The sequence below is a fragment of the Ictidomys tridecemlineatus genome, chromosome 6, assembly GCF_052094955.1.
Source record: "Ictidomys tridecemlineatus isolate mIctTri1 chromosome 6, mIctTri1.hap1, whole genome shotgun sequence".
Lineage (NCBI taxonomy): Eukaryota > Metazoa > Chordata > Mammalia > Rodentia > Sciuridae > Ictidomys > Ictidomys tridecemlineatus.
This window is the reverse complement of record NC_135482.1, coordinates 169,725,723-169,745,051: the sequence shown is the minus strand read 5'-3', so window position 1 is coordinate 169,745,051 and position 19,329 is coordinate 169,725,723. Positions and strand designations below refer to the sequence as shown.

The 19,329-nt window shown below is 37.1% G+C and overlaps 1 protein-coding gene and 1 pseudogene across 4 annotated transcripts in view; both read right to left on the bottom strand.

Moving 5' to 3' along the window:
- The window catches only part of Dclk1 (doublecortin like kinase 1), a 328,262-nt gene that overhangs the window by 253,311 nt on the left and 55,622 nt on the right, over positions 1–19,329 (bottom strand). The gene's annotated exons all lie outside the window — the stretch shown is intronic.
- LOC110598744 (DNA repair protein RAD51 homolog 3 pseudogene) lies at positions 8,518–14,944 on the bottom strand (annotated as a pseudogene).

Below are 19,329 nucleotides of genomic sequence, written 5' to 3'. Positions count from 1 at the left end.
TTCCTTACCAGAATAATAAGTATGTCATATCCTTCTGGGGCAAAGGTTTGATAGTGCCCCTCTTACAAGACTGGAATTTTCTAAGCCTGGACTTTCTTAGCAATGATCCAACTCCACCAAATGCTCAGCATTCCTCTGGGCTATTCCCCATCACCTTCATGGGACTAATGGGGAGAACCAATAAAAATATGAAGCTCCTATTGCCCAATATGCCATGAGTCGAAGTCTTTTGTCTCTGATCCGGGAGACTCGTGTCTCTGGCTAGTATCTATAAAACTACTATAGTCTAAGTTGTTAGCTTGTAGGTAGCATACAATTTCAAAATCTTCACAACATAGCTGGGTTCTTATTATGGTGATAACTGAAGAATGAGCTGAGAAACTTTCATTCTAGTTGGTAGGGAGCAATGAGAAGCTAGTAATAGACTTAATCAGAATATTGTTTGGTAATATTAAATTATTAGTGTAGCCTAGGATTGAATAGAGGAGAAGACAGTGATGGAGACTGAAAGCTTACTCTTTCTGGACAGACACTTTGACACATGATTTCATTTAATTCTCACAATGAACTGAATCTTAATTTATTCATTAACCCAACATTATTGAGTGCCCACCATGCTCCAATAATTATTCAAGAGCTTGTGATACAAATATTCTTTAGGAATACTGGGATACAGCAATAAATAAAACCTTAGGCAGGATTTTTGTCTTCATGGAAATCACATTCTAGGTTAGAATACATGCAAACAACTAAAGAAACACATACTTGATAAGAATATCAAGTGGTCATAAATTTTCAAAAGGAAAATAGAGTAGGGTGAAGGAGAAGTGATGGGAAGTCTATTTCAGACAGGTTGATCAGATACATCCTTTCTAAAGAGACTGGATGTGAGCAGAGGCCTGAAAAAAATGAAGCAGCTGCTATGATTTTTGTCTGTTTAAGAGATGAGGAACCTGAAGCTTAGAAGAGATTGTATTTTGCTGTAACCTTGCCCACATTACCAAATGGTGTGGTAGGGATATGGCCCCAGGAATCTGACTGTAGCACCAGAGTTCCCACTGCATGATACTACCGCATGTACTCATCTCTGTGAGAGATCATAAAGACAATACAGGATTGCATGAGGATTTATGAGAACAGGCAGATATGAGAGACAGATTTGACAAACTGCCTACTAGGTTCACTTGAAAGCAAAGAAGGAGATAAATTAGAGAAGAATCAGAGCCTTTGAGCCTAGGTGGCCAGAAGAAAAGGGGGTTCATGGAGGGGGGATCACGCAGGAGAGAGGGCAAGTAAATGGAGAAATAATGTTTTGGTTTCTGGCACACCAAGCTCGATGCACTAACAGAATAGGTTTTGCAATTTCCTCTCAGATTTGAGATATCATGGACTTTGCTCCTCTGCCTTCTGCTCTTGTCATCAATCTTCTAGTTACAGTTCAGCCACTGATCCCTATTACAAAACCAGCAGGAGAATATGAACTGTCTCACACTGGTGTTCCTGATCAGCCAGCTCCCTTTCTTTCCATAAACTGAGGCATGAACTCAGTATCTAGTCCATCTTAATAGATTTCATATTACTCTTTCCCTTTGGGGATTTTGGGATGATAAGGGGAAAGGTAACAGTATTCCCCAGTGCTTCTTTGATAGGGCTTCCTAGAGAACACTGGTATACTGGTGTTCAAATTATCTTCTCTACTTGTATTAAATATAACAATTTAATATATCACAAATCCTTGTCATAAATCCATGTCACACTGTATGCCTGGGTGTCAACTGCAGGACTATCAAAACTTCCTTCTAATTTCTTTAAATCTTGCTGGGTCATTCTAGGTTAAGGCTGGTAACAGTCTTTTATTTTGATCTTAAAACAGCACTAGTTTATTATAGAATTTCGTAAATAGTATTAAAATAAATTATTAACCTTTAAAAATTAACTATTAGAGCATTAAAGTACATTCAAAAGCATATAATGAAAACATGTATACGTATGCATGAATATGTGTGTATGCATGTATATATAAACATATATGTCTTCCTTTTTCTTTCAAACACAATTTCAGCATAGTATACAAACCTTGAAGATCAAAACATATTATTCTGGAACCAAGACCACGAGTCACCCCTAGGTAGGCACACTCATACTCAAGACAAATATATATATGAAATATGGATGATATTTGAAATTTTAGTACAGTTTTAAAACAGTTATATTATTACTGCTGATTTTGTTGTTGTTGTTTTTCTTTTGTTTTTTGGGGAGGGATTGTTTGTTTGTTTGTCTGTTTATTTTGGCTCTGTAAACCACAATCAGTGGCATGTTCCACAAATGAATCTTTCTTCCCTGGTGGTAAAACTAAGTCAGAACCATGGACAGTAACATCACTCCCCACCCCTTTTCATTCCCTTCTGAAGGATTTATTCTTTTCAGGGAGTGACTTCACTCCAATTTTTACTTTCCTTTCTCTAAAATCTGAAGGTACAAATGAGATTTTAAAAGCTCCAGAGAACTTACTCTCTAAAATATTAGCAATTGCTTACTCAAACGTACATACACCACACTAGAAATGAGGACTATTAAAGGAAGACATCAATTGGTTATACAGTCAGTTTGTAAGTAAAGAATAAAAACTCCACTGTAAAATTACCTATAATATTTTTGCTTGTTCACAATGCTTCTTTAATGAGATCCGGGTCTTTTCTCAGATCTTGCTTTATGCGAACATGAAAAATTAAGCAGCTTTCAGCCTGTGCAGAGTTCAGACGTGGGCCAGATTCTGGATATTGGATTTATGGAATAGATAAAAGCCATACTTTGCAACCAGCCTGGTTTCTAGCTTGCAGAATAAGACATGGGGTTGAGGATAGAAATTTCAAATCTCTGTTTTCACACTGAGCTTATCTTTCTTCTCATGATCACTCTGCTTTTTAAAAGGTTTACAGAGTTTGCTGGTCATGATTACCATTGTGTTAAATGATCAGCCCTTGGATAAAGGCCATATAGAATGTGAAGATGCATAATATGACTTCTGCATTCAAAATGTTCTAGAAGTTTTGGAGGATAAGATTAGCTGTACATAAATAACTCCTTTTCTTCATCCTAGTGCATAGCCATATTCTGAATAATAACAGTAAGTATGAAGAGTCTAGGACAGTTTGTAAGTGCTCTAGAGAAGAGACAGAAACCTGTGAGTTGGTGGAACTGAGAAACTTAATGAAGCAGATGGGATTTGAACCAGGTTTTTAAAGAAAGGTGGAATTTCATCAAGTACACATGTAGCACCATCTCCATGGAGGGGAATAGTGTCAGGTTCCCATTCACCAGACAAGGCTTTCTTTCTTATAACACTGTCCACAAGTGTCTGACACAGGACAGGGTTCTGGGAGCCTGACAGACTGAGGAAGGGAAATTTTCCCAGAGTAACTAAGGGAAAGGCCATGTGAGGAGCAAGAATGAATTTTAGCAGGGGATGAAAGCCAGAGACAAGTGCCAAAGGTAGTATCAGGTCCCAGGGATGAGAGGGAGACACTAATCAGAAGGCAAATTAAGAAATGTGCAGCTAACACCAGAAGTTAGCTGGAGTAAAGCATTAATTGAGGATAATGAGGCAGTTTTAGATACAGGTTGAGAATTAATTCTAGAAAAAAGTTCTAGACATAGGTTGATGAGATATAGAAGATGAGGATATCAGGGGTCAACATGTCTAAGAAAAGCCTGAAATCAGATTATGGCATGCAAAGATTTAAGTATATCACAAAATTAGACCCAGGAATTTTATATTTGGGTGGATATTTGAAGATAAATGAGTAGCCAAAATCATTTCACCAATTTGAAGCTCAGAGGAATGAAGACCCCAGTAGTAGGGAAAGCCACCGAGAGGACTTGATTGAGCATTTGGTTTTTATGTTTATATAATTCTTTCAATCAATGATATAGAACTGGAACTCCCTGAATAGATGAAGAATGAGGTTCAGGCTCCCTTACTTTTCTCAGGAATAGATTTTAATGATCAGAAAATCTACTAACTTGATCAACATTTATCTATGGCCAAAATGGGTAGATAAAGTGATATATGATTGATTTAAATACTTTTATTAAAAAATTATCCAGTCTCCAAAGTCTATTTTTATAGGAAGAAGACTCTTCTGGGGGTTTGGAATTGTTGGAATGACCTCTGCAAATTAGATAATAAGTCATGCTTTGCAAAGTCCATCATTAGACCCCATCTATCATGATGGTAGGGATATTGCTATGATTTGGAAAGGAGGTGTCCCCCGCCCCCAAAACTGAGTTGTTAGACAAAATGCAGGATTGTTTAAAGGTGAGATGATTAGATGACAAGAACCATAACCTGACCAGTGGATTGATTCATTTGACGAATCCATAATTTGAAAGGACCACTGCTCTGGGTGGCAACCATAGGCAGGCAGTGTGGATCTGAAGGAAGCAGGCAACTGGAGCTGTGCCTTTGAGATTTCTATTTTGTCCCTGGTGGGTGGAGCACTCTCTTGGCCTTCTGGCTGACTCCAGGTGAGCAGCTTTCCTCTACCATGTCTTTCTGCCATGATGGCCCCAGAGTTAGGATGCTGGCTGACCAGAGCCTGAGACCTCTAAAACCATGAGCCCCAAATAAGCTTTTGCTCTTGTCAGTTATTTTGATTAGAGCAATGAAAAGCTGACTAACAAAAAAAAAATAAAGTTTTGAGAAAACTGCTGATGAGGAAAAGAATAATGTTAGAGGCAACACCCCAGGATGATGCCATCGTGGATAGACATGAGAAGACAGATGAGAACTAAAGCTTCCTGCGGCTGCGACCTCTAGCACCTCTCCACTTTCTTACCCATTACCCCTTCTCACAGAAATACACATGCTTTATTGCTGCATAGAGAAATCTGAAGGTTAGAAACTTGGCATTCATATAATACCTCTCTCCCAAGAAACTAAAAGCAATTTATAAACCAGTATTCTGTGAAATCATCACAGTGGGCCTGCAAATATAATCAAGGTCTTCATCCCTCCAGGAAATTGTTTTCTCTCTGAGACCCCAGTGACCAGCTGCCAGCTTCACGGGAAAGAAATCTACTTACCCTAGGGGAGGGATATAACTCAGACTATGGAGAACTTGAACACCTAGAAGTGGGGGAGGAACGGGCAGCGTATTCTGGCTGGCTCACAGTGTGACACTTAACCCCAACTGTCACAGGTGGTGCTTAAAAAGATGCACTGCAACCAGTCAGAATAAGAAAACCCATTTTGTTACACTGTTGAGAATAATAATAGCTGGCTAGTCTCTTCTGGTTTTCAGAACACCCTACAGTCTGACAAAGTACTAACATTAGTATATGATGTTCTCCATAATAAAGATAATTTAGAATTTTTCTAAGTAGAATATCTATATCTAATTCCTATGAATTATCTATACTTGAGCATGTGTTTTTGGTCTAAATTCTATTTTCTTAGTATAATAAAATGCCCACTAACCAATAATGCATTTGACCATTTATTTTCTATGGTATGCTGGATTATCTTTCATATCCAACAGAGTTGACTATTATCTTTTAAATACCAACTTCACAGATTCAAAGGTATGATGACTAGAGGGAATGCTTTGTCCCATTATATCAGTCTCATGATCAGAACAACTAATCACTGGGGCCTTCTTAAGTATGCAAATAGATTTATAGATGTTTACCAAACACAGACACTATGTATTTTACTTTCCTGATAAACACATCATCATCAATTTTTATTTACATACTACTATGTGAGTAATGTTTATGTGTATTTGTATTGAGTGGCTCAGATACACTTGTGCACAATCATACTTAGTACTTAAGTTTGCACTCAACAGGTGCATGGAGCAGCAAAATAACCAACCAATAGTTAATAGTTGATATAAATGAAGGACATTTATTTAACAGTAGCTAAAACAAAAGAATCCAAATGGAAAACACAGAACACAATAGCTACAAAGGCTGGAACAGGTAGTCCAAGGGCTAGGTGAGGAAGCAATCATTGTCAGTTGTGATGAATGACATGCACAGATTGCAAAGTCCATATAGGGGAAGAAGTACTTGGGATTGGGCATAACACGCTCAAGATTTCAGATAAGGGCAGACTTACAGGATCCCTCAGTCTATGAGAAAGCACATGTAGTGATGAAGGGAGTGGGAAGGGGCTGTGAGGCATTAAAGCTGGATAGAATTCTTAAAATTGACATCACCAGCAAAGAACAACAGAAAATTCAGAGCAACAGAGAACCAACTAACCCAACAATATCTTCCTTACATGGAGAACTGGAATTCTCATCTGTGACTATTTGCAGTTTCCAATCCTGAAATCAGTTCCAGCATCTCCAAGAAGAACAACAACAAATTTGCTGCACATGTCATTTTGTTATCATAAGGCAGGTTAACCTTTCTTTTCTAAAATCAGAGGATTAGACAGCTGATTTTTCACCACAAGTGGCTTCACTTCTGAGTACTTAGAGGGCGTTAAAACTATAAGTAAAACATTCACAAGTCTCAGTTCTCCAAAATTTTTCATTTGTATTCTTTTGTTTCAGCTACTGTCCCTTTTTCTGCCCAAAGAATGACTCACAAATAATTCTAGCAGGATATACCAACCCACGACACTTAATAAGAATAATATTCTAGCTGGAAAAATCTGGCAGAAAGAGCTTCTAGTTTAAAGAAGCAAAACAGTGAAGATGTGTGAATGCAGTTTGGCTCAATTTAGTGCTTGACAGGAAGCCCAACACATCAATACTCTAAAACAACCAAACATTTAATATAGTTACCTTGCATCTACTCAAAACTAAGTGGCAGCCAGAGCTTTTTTTTGGCACTAAGTCCCAGCATAGTAAACTTCAACATCCACCATCAACATGTCATCTTTCATAAAATACCGTGTAAGTCACCACAACTCCTTGGAAACCCAGAAGTCCTATTTTTCAGACTTTTAATCTATTAAGCAGCCTTCTGAGAATGCTGTCTACATGTGGAATGCTTCTGTCAGGTACAAAAAAAATCTGATGCACCCTGGTTGTGATTCCCACTTCAACTGAGCTCCCTGTTATTTTAAAATGTCACTCTTAAATGGAAGCACTGACATTTATTTGTATAATGGCTTTGATATTGAAGAAACGCTGTATTTAATTCTGAGTGGTCTAGGGATTGCAGAATGGTTTTTTTTTTTTTTGAAGATCATCTAAGATCTGCATAAAAAGATTCAGAGAACTCTAAATCATCTCTCTTCACCCAAGCCTTCCCATCAAATGAATGTTCCCTGGTACTCACCTGAATGTGCAAGGCAGGGCAGACACTTACTGTCTTGGGTATTGATCAATTGCCAAAACTAAGAGCCCAATATATCATTGTTAAGTGATTAAAATAAATGAACCACCTCTCAACAATCCAGAGTAGCAACCAAGGTCCACAGCAACAGAAACCAAGTGGAGAAAAATAGAAGGAAGCTCCATCTGTGCTTGAGGGATTAAGACCTGGGGCCTGCATCCAGATGGTTTCTATTTTGAATCTCAACTAGCACTTCAGTTTCCCCTTTGAAAATTTAGCCCACTGCTTGATCCTTAAAATGGGAATAAGGGTACCTTGAAGCAGAACTTTAGTGATAATCAGAGATAATTACATAAAATGCCTGCCTGGCACGCAAAAACACTCAAATCATAGCTATGAGGATGATGTCAACGTGATTCGTGGTAAATGTAAAGTCTGATGGTGCAGATTAAAAACCGACAGAGAACTGACCCTAGATAGGAGTCACTGTGGAAACTTCTCCCAGGCAACACTTGATCTAACTTGAATAAGCAAAATCACCATTCAAATTTGACATTCCAACTCAAAAATAAGTTTAGGTCACTGTGAGGTCTCTTAATGGCAAAAGTCAATAATCTTTATCCAACTGTCATCTGAAAACTTAGCCCTATTCCTAGGTGACCACAGATAATGCCAAGGTCTTTGTGTAGTCGTTTGCAGACACCTGCAACTGATGTCCTTCAGCTGCCTGTTTGTAATATGCTGCCAAGAACTGCATGAGAACAGGTTCCAAGTCTTTTTCATTCTACGTGCCTGGAGTCGATACAGAATTTTGTGCATGTGGAAATAAAATTATTTTGATATTGATCATGATTTTCATCATCCTAAGCTATGATAACTGTTAACTTTTATCAGCAGAAAACTCCCTCAACATCACGAGGACACTACAAAGTGCCTTTGGATTTGATTCTTAGATACCTTGGAAAATTCCAACTGAACACTTCTCAAGTTGGAGGTCCAGTGCCTACCAGGGTCCCAGGGACAGTAGAGGAGCTGAAGAACAGAGATTTGAGACTTCTCTACCTCATAGGATGCTAGATCATGGGCTTCAGTTAGATTCTGATCATTTTCAAAATATATGAAAGAAAAAGTATGCACTCTTACTAAGTTCAAGGACTGGAGACTCATTATGATTTTTAATTTCACATCAATATATTTGTATACTTTAGATTTGTTTTTGGGTTACTGTTCTTCCTCTGGTTTTTATGACCTTTTCTGGATACTCAGTGAACCTTCTGTGGCAACAGCGTCTCCAAATCCCTAAGGTTTGTGATCTAAAACAGTACTGTAGATTCCTTTCTGCTTGGTGATTTGTACAATGTTGCCAACCTTTGCTTTCTGTCCCATTGAAAAATTAGCCATATTGTAACAGCATGTCCCCAACTCTCCCCTAATGCAGGAACCAGCAAGGCCTGATTTTTAAATCAATCTTTGTTGTCATTTGATTGGTAAAAATTACAGCTAATCTGTGATTATTTGCAAGGCTGATCATTTTGCAGGGTTAGTAATCAAGTTCAAAGGGATAGGTCATCAAGGTCATGATGAAAAGGAAAGTGATGCCATCTATTATCACTAATCAAACTTGCTCTTTAGTGTTCTTCTCCTATGTGTGTTCCTGCTATAAGATGAAGATTCTGAATGCAGGAACTAGCAGGCTCTACCAGTCTGTTCAACCCTAAAGCTTCCCTCTGTATCAATAAAAACTTCTTCACCTGCCACTCCTTCAAAACATTCTGGTATCAGCACATAATTGTGTTTTTCCAACACCTGATGTACCACAAATTTCTGTTGTTTTCATTAAGGTTACTCCACCCCCAGAATATTATCTAATGCACAACAGAAGGAAATAATGAAGCTATTATTAGGGTATGTTCCTGATCGAGAAGTTCCAGTGTGGTACACTTCTTTCCTGACTCTGGTGCACCATTATATCTTGGTTTATTTGTGAGACATTCTCTTCTTACAATCTGCAGTTTCTAAGGTTTCTCTTTGGCTCTTCCAACTCCTTTGCTGAGTTTGGAGGGTTTCACCTCCTGGAATTCCTCAGCATTCTGGAAACCTGCAGACACCAGCTTCACCTGTACTGCAGAAGACAGTGGGAAGCTCACCAAATCCCACTGCCTCTTACTTTGAGAGAACAAGGGCACTGGTCACTTGGGAAAAGGGCAAGGTGGCCAAGGAAGAGTACAGGTGTGCCCAAGAGTTCACAGGAGACTACACCTGCCAGAGCACCCACCCACTTGGTTAACAGAAATTAGGAAATGGTCAGAATAGGGAATTTTGTTTCTTTTCACCCTCAGAGGAAAGATCATTAGTACCCCTTTGGAAGAAAATGTAAAAAGAGCTGAATAGAGCCAGGCACAGTGGTGCACACCTAAAATCCCAGCAGCTTGAGAGGCTGAGGTAGGAGGATCAAAGCCAGTCTCAGTAACTTATTGAGGCCCTAAGCACCTTTGCAAGACCCTGTCTCAAAATAAACAACAAAAATGGCTGGGGAATTCAACCTCCTTAAAATGTTTTCAAATAACAGGTTTATTTATATAGTTAATAGCACTCAGCTTAGAACATAAAATTCAGGCAATAAATATTTATTTATATGACTAAATTAATGATGAGTTGGGGATAAGAAATCTCCACAAAAAAGTTTGATAAATCTATTTAAAAGATTATTACCTTTAAAAAAAATACCTGCAGGGTAAGTTTTGGCATTTTCACAACTATAATGAATCTGTAATAAAAAGATAAAGTGAAAAGTAACAAAGGTCTTATAAACAATTCTCATAATAAAAGCAAGAAGAAGTCCTATAATATTTGATGAATGTAATTCATGAATCATGCTATTGCAATTAACAGCTTTGATTAGAGGCATCCACTGGATTTCACTAATGAGATAAATTGATGTATATACTAACCTGAAAACTCACAAAGCCTTAAACATCACTGAATACATCACAGTGGAACAAGAAACCAGAAGGAAACATGCACAGTGAATTGTCAATCATAAATGCGCTCTTGCTTGACACACAAACACCACTTAGTTGTTGATATGATAAAAGTTCATTTAACTTTAGTCAATAAAAAGATAGAGAATAAGGAAGTAAATGGTACCTTTGTCTAGTCTTTACAAGGAACATCAGATCTTATTATTTAAAAAAGAAAGCCAAGCAAAACAAAGAAAGTAATGAAACATGAAAAATCTGTGTAAAATCATATTTATTTCATAGTGATGGTACCTATCTCCTGTCATCACTTTATTCTCAAGCAAAAACATGTTGTAATGTCATCACTGTGACTTTTTTACTTTCTAAATGTGATTCAACATGGAAGGCAATGGTGCTAATGATCCATCCAGATTTCTAAATAATGCTGGAAATGCTCCAAATAATCACTCTTCTGTTAAAAACAAGAGAGCTTTCTCGAATTCTTGACATTAAACAGACTGCAAATATGTAATAGTTGAAGAAAATAAACAGACTGTGGCAGACTAATGAATAGGTTTCTCAGCTACCTGTGCCAGACTAATAATGCCTAAGGTTTCCTAGAGAAATTACCCAAGTGTAAATCCCACCTCCACCACCTACTATGTGAGCTGAATTATAGGACTTAACCTCTGTGTGACTCAGTTTACTCATATATAAAGTGGGGATAATAACAGTGCCCTTCTGGAAGGGCGATTGTGAGGAATAGATGAGATGTTATGGTCAAATGTGCCAGGTACAAGCAACCAAGTCATCTCAGCTTGTGTTCCGACCACTGGGAATTTGGGTTATCACCCTGTATAAGATTAAAAGGAGTCTAGGAAGGAAGAATGGTTTGGGAAGACAACTTTGCAGACAATGACTAATGTGGAAACCAAAGCTCCTCCTTGAACCAACCATAAAAGCAAGTAGGCGGAATAAAGACACACAATTTGACACATGGTTTTAAAATTTCCCAGAAACATAAATAATCTACAATTAAATAATCATTGCAATTATATTGTAAAAAGGAAAAAAAACTATGTCATTATATTATAGAAAGAGAATAGAGGATACATACACACACACACACACACACACACACACACACACACACACACACACCCCTAGTTAGTCACTGGAAACAATGCTAATTTCCTGAACCGCAAAATGATTCCAAATGACACCACTTTCCCAAAGAGATCTTACACAGTGTGAAAAAAAAAGATATACTGGCCTTGAAAGTGACCCCTAACACTCTGCTCTCTACAGCTTTCATTCATTTAGGGGGTACTGTAGTGAACTCAGCAGAGCCTAAATAAATGAGGCACATACATCCTCTTCCATCATAGAGTAGGAGGTCTGGAAAGACTCTGTGCTACCACAGGCTTCTTTTCTACTCTTTCTTTTTTATTTCTATTTTTGCATCATAATTCAGAAAGTAAGATATTAAACAGCATTGAGAGCGAGTCTCTGTACCATGCCAATGCTCTAGCAGTCACGGTGCAGGCTCTGACTTCCCATTAGGTTTCCAATCTGCTTCTCTAAGGATGCCCTGCTGTCCTAGGAGATGACAGGGTGCAGTGAATTCTCTGCTACTCCCTACAGAATCACCACACTCAATGCGAAGCATCCTTCCACCCTCAAAGAAAACAAATTTGTTTTCTTCAGCCAGGTGTTTTGTAGGTGAGATGGATATCTGCTTTAGGTGGAAAGGAAAAGTTAGCAGTCTAGATATAGGAAGCATAAAAAGAACACCTCCATATATAACAGTGTACACATTTTTAAGGTGTAGAAAGAAAAATATTAAGTATGGAGAAGAACATAATCATGAAATATGGCCAAACAGATGGACATTTTAAAAATCCACAATATCATGTTTGAATTCCAACATTTTATATTAAGATTCTTTAAAATTTATAGTTATTAAAAAAAAGCCAAATTTGCAAGCCTGTAAAGACATACTGTTCCTATTCTTCTGGCAGTAAATGACCTGGCTGACTGCAAGCAGAGGAACAAAGATAAATTTCTCTGTCTAGTTAAAAATGCTTCTTGACACTGTACATAGTTTTGGCTGGCTGTATAGTGTCTTGGTCTCAAGTCATAAATAAGAGGCCATGTAAATCAATCCTAAACCCTTTACACAAAGCCACAATAAAAAGAACTGCTTGGTATTCAGTGAATACAAGCTTTTCTAAATAAATCTTAATTCAGCTTGGGGTGACTTCTATGTTAAAGTCATAGAATACAGCTTTTACCATCTCAAAATTAAAGTCTTAGATTTTTAATTCTACTCTTAAGTTTTTTCTTTGTCTGAATCTTGGTAGAGCATAGCCTAACACACAATGTTAGTAATTTTACCTCAAACCTGTACTTGACTAGTTAACCTCATCAATAGAGAGCTTAAAACAAAACAAAACTTCTCATGACCTCAGGCATAAGAAACAATAATTCAAATTAAACGTATCTTCAAGAATAAACTTCTGGAATGCATTGAGAAGATGCAGAGGAATAAATCCAAACTTCATTTTACTAGTTTCAAAATGTCATTTCGCATCCTCTTTCCAAGAGCATGAGTGATGGGTGCTACAAGGACACAGTCCTTCAAAACACACGGAACTGGGTTTGGATGAATTCCAGGATAATGTAAAAATAAGCCAAGCAAAGGAAAAACAAATGAAATTTATGTTACTATTTCCAAATATAGAAAGTGGATAAAAGCTATAAGGTCTTATATTTAAAAATAAATAAGATAAAATATCATTTAAACAATAAAATATCACTATAAGGTGGTCTACAGCATATTTTTTGGTGTACACAGTTTTCACATTACATTGTAGCAATTTAATCCTCTTAATAATCCCATGAGATAACTTAGCATTACTTTTGAGCACTGATGGAATAATAAATGAAGCACTAAGCTTTGCTGAAGAGTAGACTCCAGAAAAATAATGCTTGGAAAATATTATCTTCAATAAACCGGAGGAGAAAGCTTCTTGTGATTCCTTTTAAATGCAACTTTCTTCCTGAATCCAAATTAAGATACATTTGCCAACAAGTTACAGAAACAAAGACAAGCAATGGAAAAATCAAGAATACATCCACTATTGAAGAGTCTCTCTTCAATGAGAACATCACTTAATGAGTTAAAGTGGATTTTGGCTTTTATCCCAAGGCCCCAATGTCCGGCCTTGTGAAAACAATGATGCTTGCTCTGAAAGCAACATTCCGTTATCAAGAAAATGATAGAAAATTATTTCTGTTCTATCTTCCCCACGTTGGTGTTGGCTCCCTATCCCAGGTCCACCTCACAGATGCTTTATTCCCTTCCCCAACATTCCTTTTCCCACCTCCTCTACTTACCAAGTTCAACTCCTTTCAAAAAAATAGGGGCATCTTACCTGTCCCTGAACCACACACCTCTTCCCACATTGGTACCTGTGTTTAGTCCTGCAGTGCTACCACATCAACTCCTATTTTTGTGTTGCTTTACTGTTGTGGCCTGTCTCTTCTTTGAATGTTCCCTCCCATCATTCTCAGAGCAGTGATAGTATTTAACTTGTTATGTGCATTCCATAGTGACTTGCAACCTATATAATCTAAAAAATAAATGGCAGGGTTTAAAATTGCAAAGCTATAATATTTACCAGCAGTGGAAATTAATTATGATTAATTAATATGCTTCAACAAAATGCCTGCCTTTACTGCAACTGGCTAGTCACAAAGAATTCTTTGAGATCCACCTTTATATCTGGTGTACAGGGGAAATGTAGAAGTGAATTATGATTCTAGAAGCTTGTTATTTTCTTAAAAATTAAATTTTTAAGTATCTGAGGAAGCTCAGAATGTGACCATTCACACTGGTTTCATAACACCTGAAAAAGTCTTTTTTAGTCCAACAACTTACTAACTAGGTTGGTTTCTTCTGACCCGTCGAAAATAACACAATTTCCAAAGAAACCAGTTTGATTCTTTTTAAGATGCTCATACTAGTTTCCTTACTGGGTATTTCTGAGAATTATGGGCATGAAAGTATTTTGAAAACAATGAAGTACTCCAAAAACTAGTAGTAACAACAATAGTTGTTGTGAATTTTTAAAGAACAATCAGGAGGTCCCAAAATGACCCAAGTAACCTCCATTTTTGAATGAGGTCAGTTTAGATTTTTATCCAAAAAAAAAAAAGGCCACATGGACCTCATTTTGTTTTCATTTTTTTTCCCCTTAAGTTTTTCTTACTTGGAAGGCTTCTTTGGTAATTAGCTGACATCATTCCCTTTCATCTTTGTTTTTACCAGCTGTATGTATCATTTTCTCTTCTTTTTTTTAATTTGTTCTTTTTAGTCATACATAACAATAGAGTGTATTTTGAAATATTACGCTTATATGGTCATGTTCTCCATTTTCATAAAGAGACCTTAGGGATATGGTGTTCTGGCAGAAAGAAAAACAATCCTTGCTTGGCTCTAAAGACTGGGGTCACTTGGAGAATATGAGGCATTTTATATGGAAAACCATTTTTATATAATTACATATATGTGTAATAGGGTGCATATTTCTATGCTTCTATTTGTAGCATTTTAAAGCTTCAAGGTTTTTAACAAACGTAATTTCTCACATTCTTGTTAACATATCTTCTTACATTGCGACCATACTGTTTCATTCTATCTGGAAATCAAAATTCTCAAAAATTAAATATTTTAAATTGCAAAAGTATATTAATATTTCTTCTTTTTTAATATATAAATCTAACAGAAGAGATCCAACATATATAAAAGACGATTGCATTTTATTTTGATTTTTGATACCAAGGGTTTAACTCAAGGGTACTCTCCCCTGAGCCACATCTGATCCCTATTTTGTATTTGATTTAGAGACAGGGTCTCACTGAGTTGCTTAGCACCTTGCTTATGCTGTGGCTGACTTTGAACTCATGATCCTCCTGCCTCAGCCTCCCCAGCCCCTGGGATTACAGGTGTTTGCCACAGTACTTGGCAACAATTGTATTTTAAATAAATGAAATTAATATTACTATAGCACTTCATATGATGTGGCTTTGTAAATATCTCATTTAATTCTCTCATTGTATATTTTATTTAATAATAATCTCATTATTATTATACCCATTTCAAATCTGAGGAAACAAATCCAGCAACACTTAGTAACATATATAGATAGCTGAAGATGGAATGAGGCAGAGACCCACGTATGCCTAACTCCAAATCCCATATTCTTTTATAATAATATGTTACTTCATCCCCAAATATAAATTAACACCTATAACAACAGCTACTCTTTGCTGTTTGAAGCTTATATGGGTGGTAGATACTGTGATAAGTAAAAAATTTAAACTGGATTATATCACTTAAGTCTCATAATTATTCCACAAGGTAAGAATCTATTATTCAAATTTTACAGATGAGGAAACCAAGGCTAAGAAAGATTAAGAGTTGGCCCAGGTCATATAGCTCAAAGGGACAGACTCAAAATGCCAATCTGAATGACCTGAAGTACAGGGTCCTCATTGCCAGACTGTATTGCTGTTTTGGTCGTGGGGAAAGTTCTGCTTTAGTTAAACTGCATACACCATAACTTAAATTTTGTTGTAGAAACTGACAGCTTGCAAAGTGAATCTTGAATAATACTAGTGAGTATGGATTGATCAAGAAATTATAAATCTAAATTAGACAAAATCCTCAAATATCAGATTAAATTCATCCTTATAATAGCTTACATTATTCATAAGCTTCCTCTCCATTTCTTCCCCCAAAGACTTGTCTTTGCTTGTTCCAATTTCCCCCACATTCTTTCCTAAACTCCACCCTCTTACATCAGGCTTTGGACCATCTTCTTTTTAACGGACACACAATATTTATTCATTTTTTTTGTGTACAATGATAATTTGACACATGTATACAATGAGTAGTGATCAAATCAAGATAATTTCCATTGCCTCAAAAATTTATCATTTTGTGCTGGGGATGTGGCTCAAGCGGTAGCGCACTCGCCTGGCATGCGCCGGGTGCTGGATTCGATCCTCAGTACCACATACAAATAAAAAGATGTTGTGTCCACTGAAAACTAAAAATAAATATTAAAAACTCTCTCTCTCTCTCTCTCTTTCTCTCTCTCTCTCTCAAAAAAAAATATCATTTCTATATGTTGGGGACTTGGCTTTATCTTTCCATTGAAACTGCTAAAGATTGCCAGTGACTCGATTTTCATATTCAATCATGAATTCTCAGGACTCATCCAAGTCATTGGCAGCATATCCCAGGTGTCCCCTGTCCTTCTGGGTACACTGGGCATCCAACGTCCTCATTCTTCTGACTTTCTCCTATCTAGCCAGTCATGCCTTCAGAGCTCTCTATGCAGATGCCTTTTCTTTTCCCCAGGGCCTAATGTTGGAGTAACCTAGGATCAATCCTTGGAACGCTTGTCTGATGACTCACATTTTCTTGGTGAGTTCACTTGGTTTTATGGCTTTCAATATTACCCATATGCCTATGTCTTCCTAATCTTCAGGCTAGACCTTTCTCCTGAATTCCAAACTATACTCAACTTCCTGTGCAGCATCCCTGCTTGTATGCCCATCAAAGATCTCAAACTTATCATGCCTAAAACTGAATTCCCATGTTCTTTACAGACCCACCACGAACATCTAAATAAAAATTTTTAAAAATCACTGACACATAGTAGGGGATGATCAATAAAGCTACTGGTTTTAATATACAGCCCAGACAGATAATCATAAACCTGAAAAGTAGAATAACATTGATTTACTCTGCAACTCGTAGGCCTCAATTCTTGATTGCACACCTAGTAACTATAATGCCAGCTCCTCAGGAGGCTGAGGCAGGAGAATTGCTAGTTCAAGGCCAGCCTGGGCAGCTTAAGAAGACCTTGTCTCAAAATAAATAACAAAAAGGTCTGGGGATGAGGCTCAGCAGGAGAGTACTTGCTTAGCCTGTTTAAGGCCCTAGGTTCAATACCCAGTACCACAAAAATAAAGAAACAAATAAGTATAGTCTAAATCAGTTACAAAAACACTAATTATTTTGCTGCCTTATAGTCACAAAAGTTGAAGGCATCCTCAGAACAGGAAATTAGAGAGAATATAGAAATCCTACAACTAATTACTTTGTTGTATCCTAGCACTTACAAATACAATAAGATCTCATCATAATTTATGTCCATCATGACCCAGATTCTGAGATATACTGGCTTAAATAACATCCTCTAAGATATCACTAGTCCTTCAAAAGTAGCCTATGAGAAGGAAGGTTTAATTATCTACTAGTATTTATAGCTACAAATTTTTAAAAGTTTTATCAAGGTACAATGTATATGCTATAAAATTCACCCAATTTAGTTGTACCATTAAATGATTTTTTTTAAAAAATATATACAGTGGGACACCATCACCACAGTTCACTTTTAGAACATGTTCATCAGTCATTCTGTTTCTACCTCCAGTCCCACGCAGCTACAAATCTATCTATATATGTGCCTTTATGGAAAAACTGATACTATTTTTAAGGACATCTTATGACCCAGACACCTAACTAAAAATTCCACCTGTTTTCTCAGTCCTGTGACAGCCACGTGAGGAATTACTTTTAGGTAATGACATTAGACTTAAAGAAGAAGGTAACCAACTTGTCCAAGTAGACACGAGCCTTGCTTAACCATTTGAGCTTACAAACATAACCTGCCTGTAAAGGCCTTCCTTTGAAGATACTCAACAGATAATTAACACAATATGATGAGTTTACAGAATGCTACCACTCAAAACCAAGCAAAGAGGAGGAATGGTGCTCCACCTGGCTTAATTCCATTACCACCTTCCATATCACAAATCAGTCCCCAGGCCTGAGGGCCAAAGAGGACGGCTCATATTGCCTCATCCCCGACACATAGAAACAGAGCTGGAACTTGTCCTTAGCATGTATTTTGAAAATAGGACCTTGCTACCTCTAACCTTAAAGTTAGATCATCTCTTCCTTGCATAACACATACCCCTGACACAGAGAAGCACGTGGACCATGACAACAGACAGACCTACACTCAGATTCCTATGCCTAAAATAACCTATAAAGGCACTGTAAAAAATCTGTATATCCCAAGTTAGGAATGTACTTCTCTAAGAATAATCTGTTATATGTCAGTACAGAAAAGGTTGATCGCATTCTTTAAACATATGACCATTTGGGAGTACATTTACATGCACTCTAATCTCTAGTTCTTTAAACTGGACTGTTGTAAAATGTAACTCAGACCACAATCCAACATCAGCATCATGCTACCACACTAATTTGTGAAGATAAACAACTGTTAGCTTCATTCTTTTATTGCCTCTGGCTAAATTCAGGGGGTGGGGGAGGTAGTTTGGCTTATTTGGGATCTTAAAACTGCAGCAATGGATTCTCTTTTGTTGAATAAATCATTGACATCAAGTGATTGATGAAAAAGTCATAAGAACTCAGATGCTCTGAAATGCTACTTAATTTTCCATTCCTATAGGCATTTATAGCTTTGATAATTCTGTTCTTATAAGCAATTATAGCTTTGATAATCATTGGGAGAATAAAAGGTCAGGGAAATTCATAGGAATTCTTCAGGCTGAAAATCAAGATGGAGGCCTCACTTGAACAGATCCTAAGTTTCCCACTGCCAGTCTCTGCCAAGAATGAAGTCACTCGCCAGCAGACTCAGGGCTCCTTCTGCTTTGTGCAGCCAAGGCTGTTCCTTAGCAACCAGTGTCCACAAATGGGTTTCCAAGGAAACCAGAAAGCCCAATTTATAAAACTAGGAAACAAAGCAACTGTAAAGGCAACATTATACACAGAAGGTAACTCTATTCTTACCATTGCTACTGAATTCCTGCCAGCAAAGTGGTACCAATATTTTATTTTTAAGTGTTTAAGGCAAAAAGCTAATTCTTAAAATATACTTTAATACCCCCTGACCTTGGCATCTTTCTGAAGAAGAATGGCAAATACATTTTTCGAACTCAAAGGAAAGAAAGCACTGAAGAT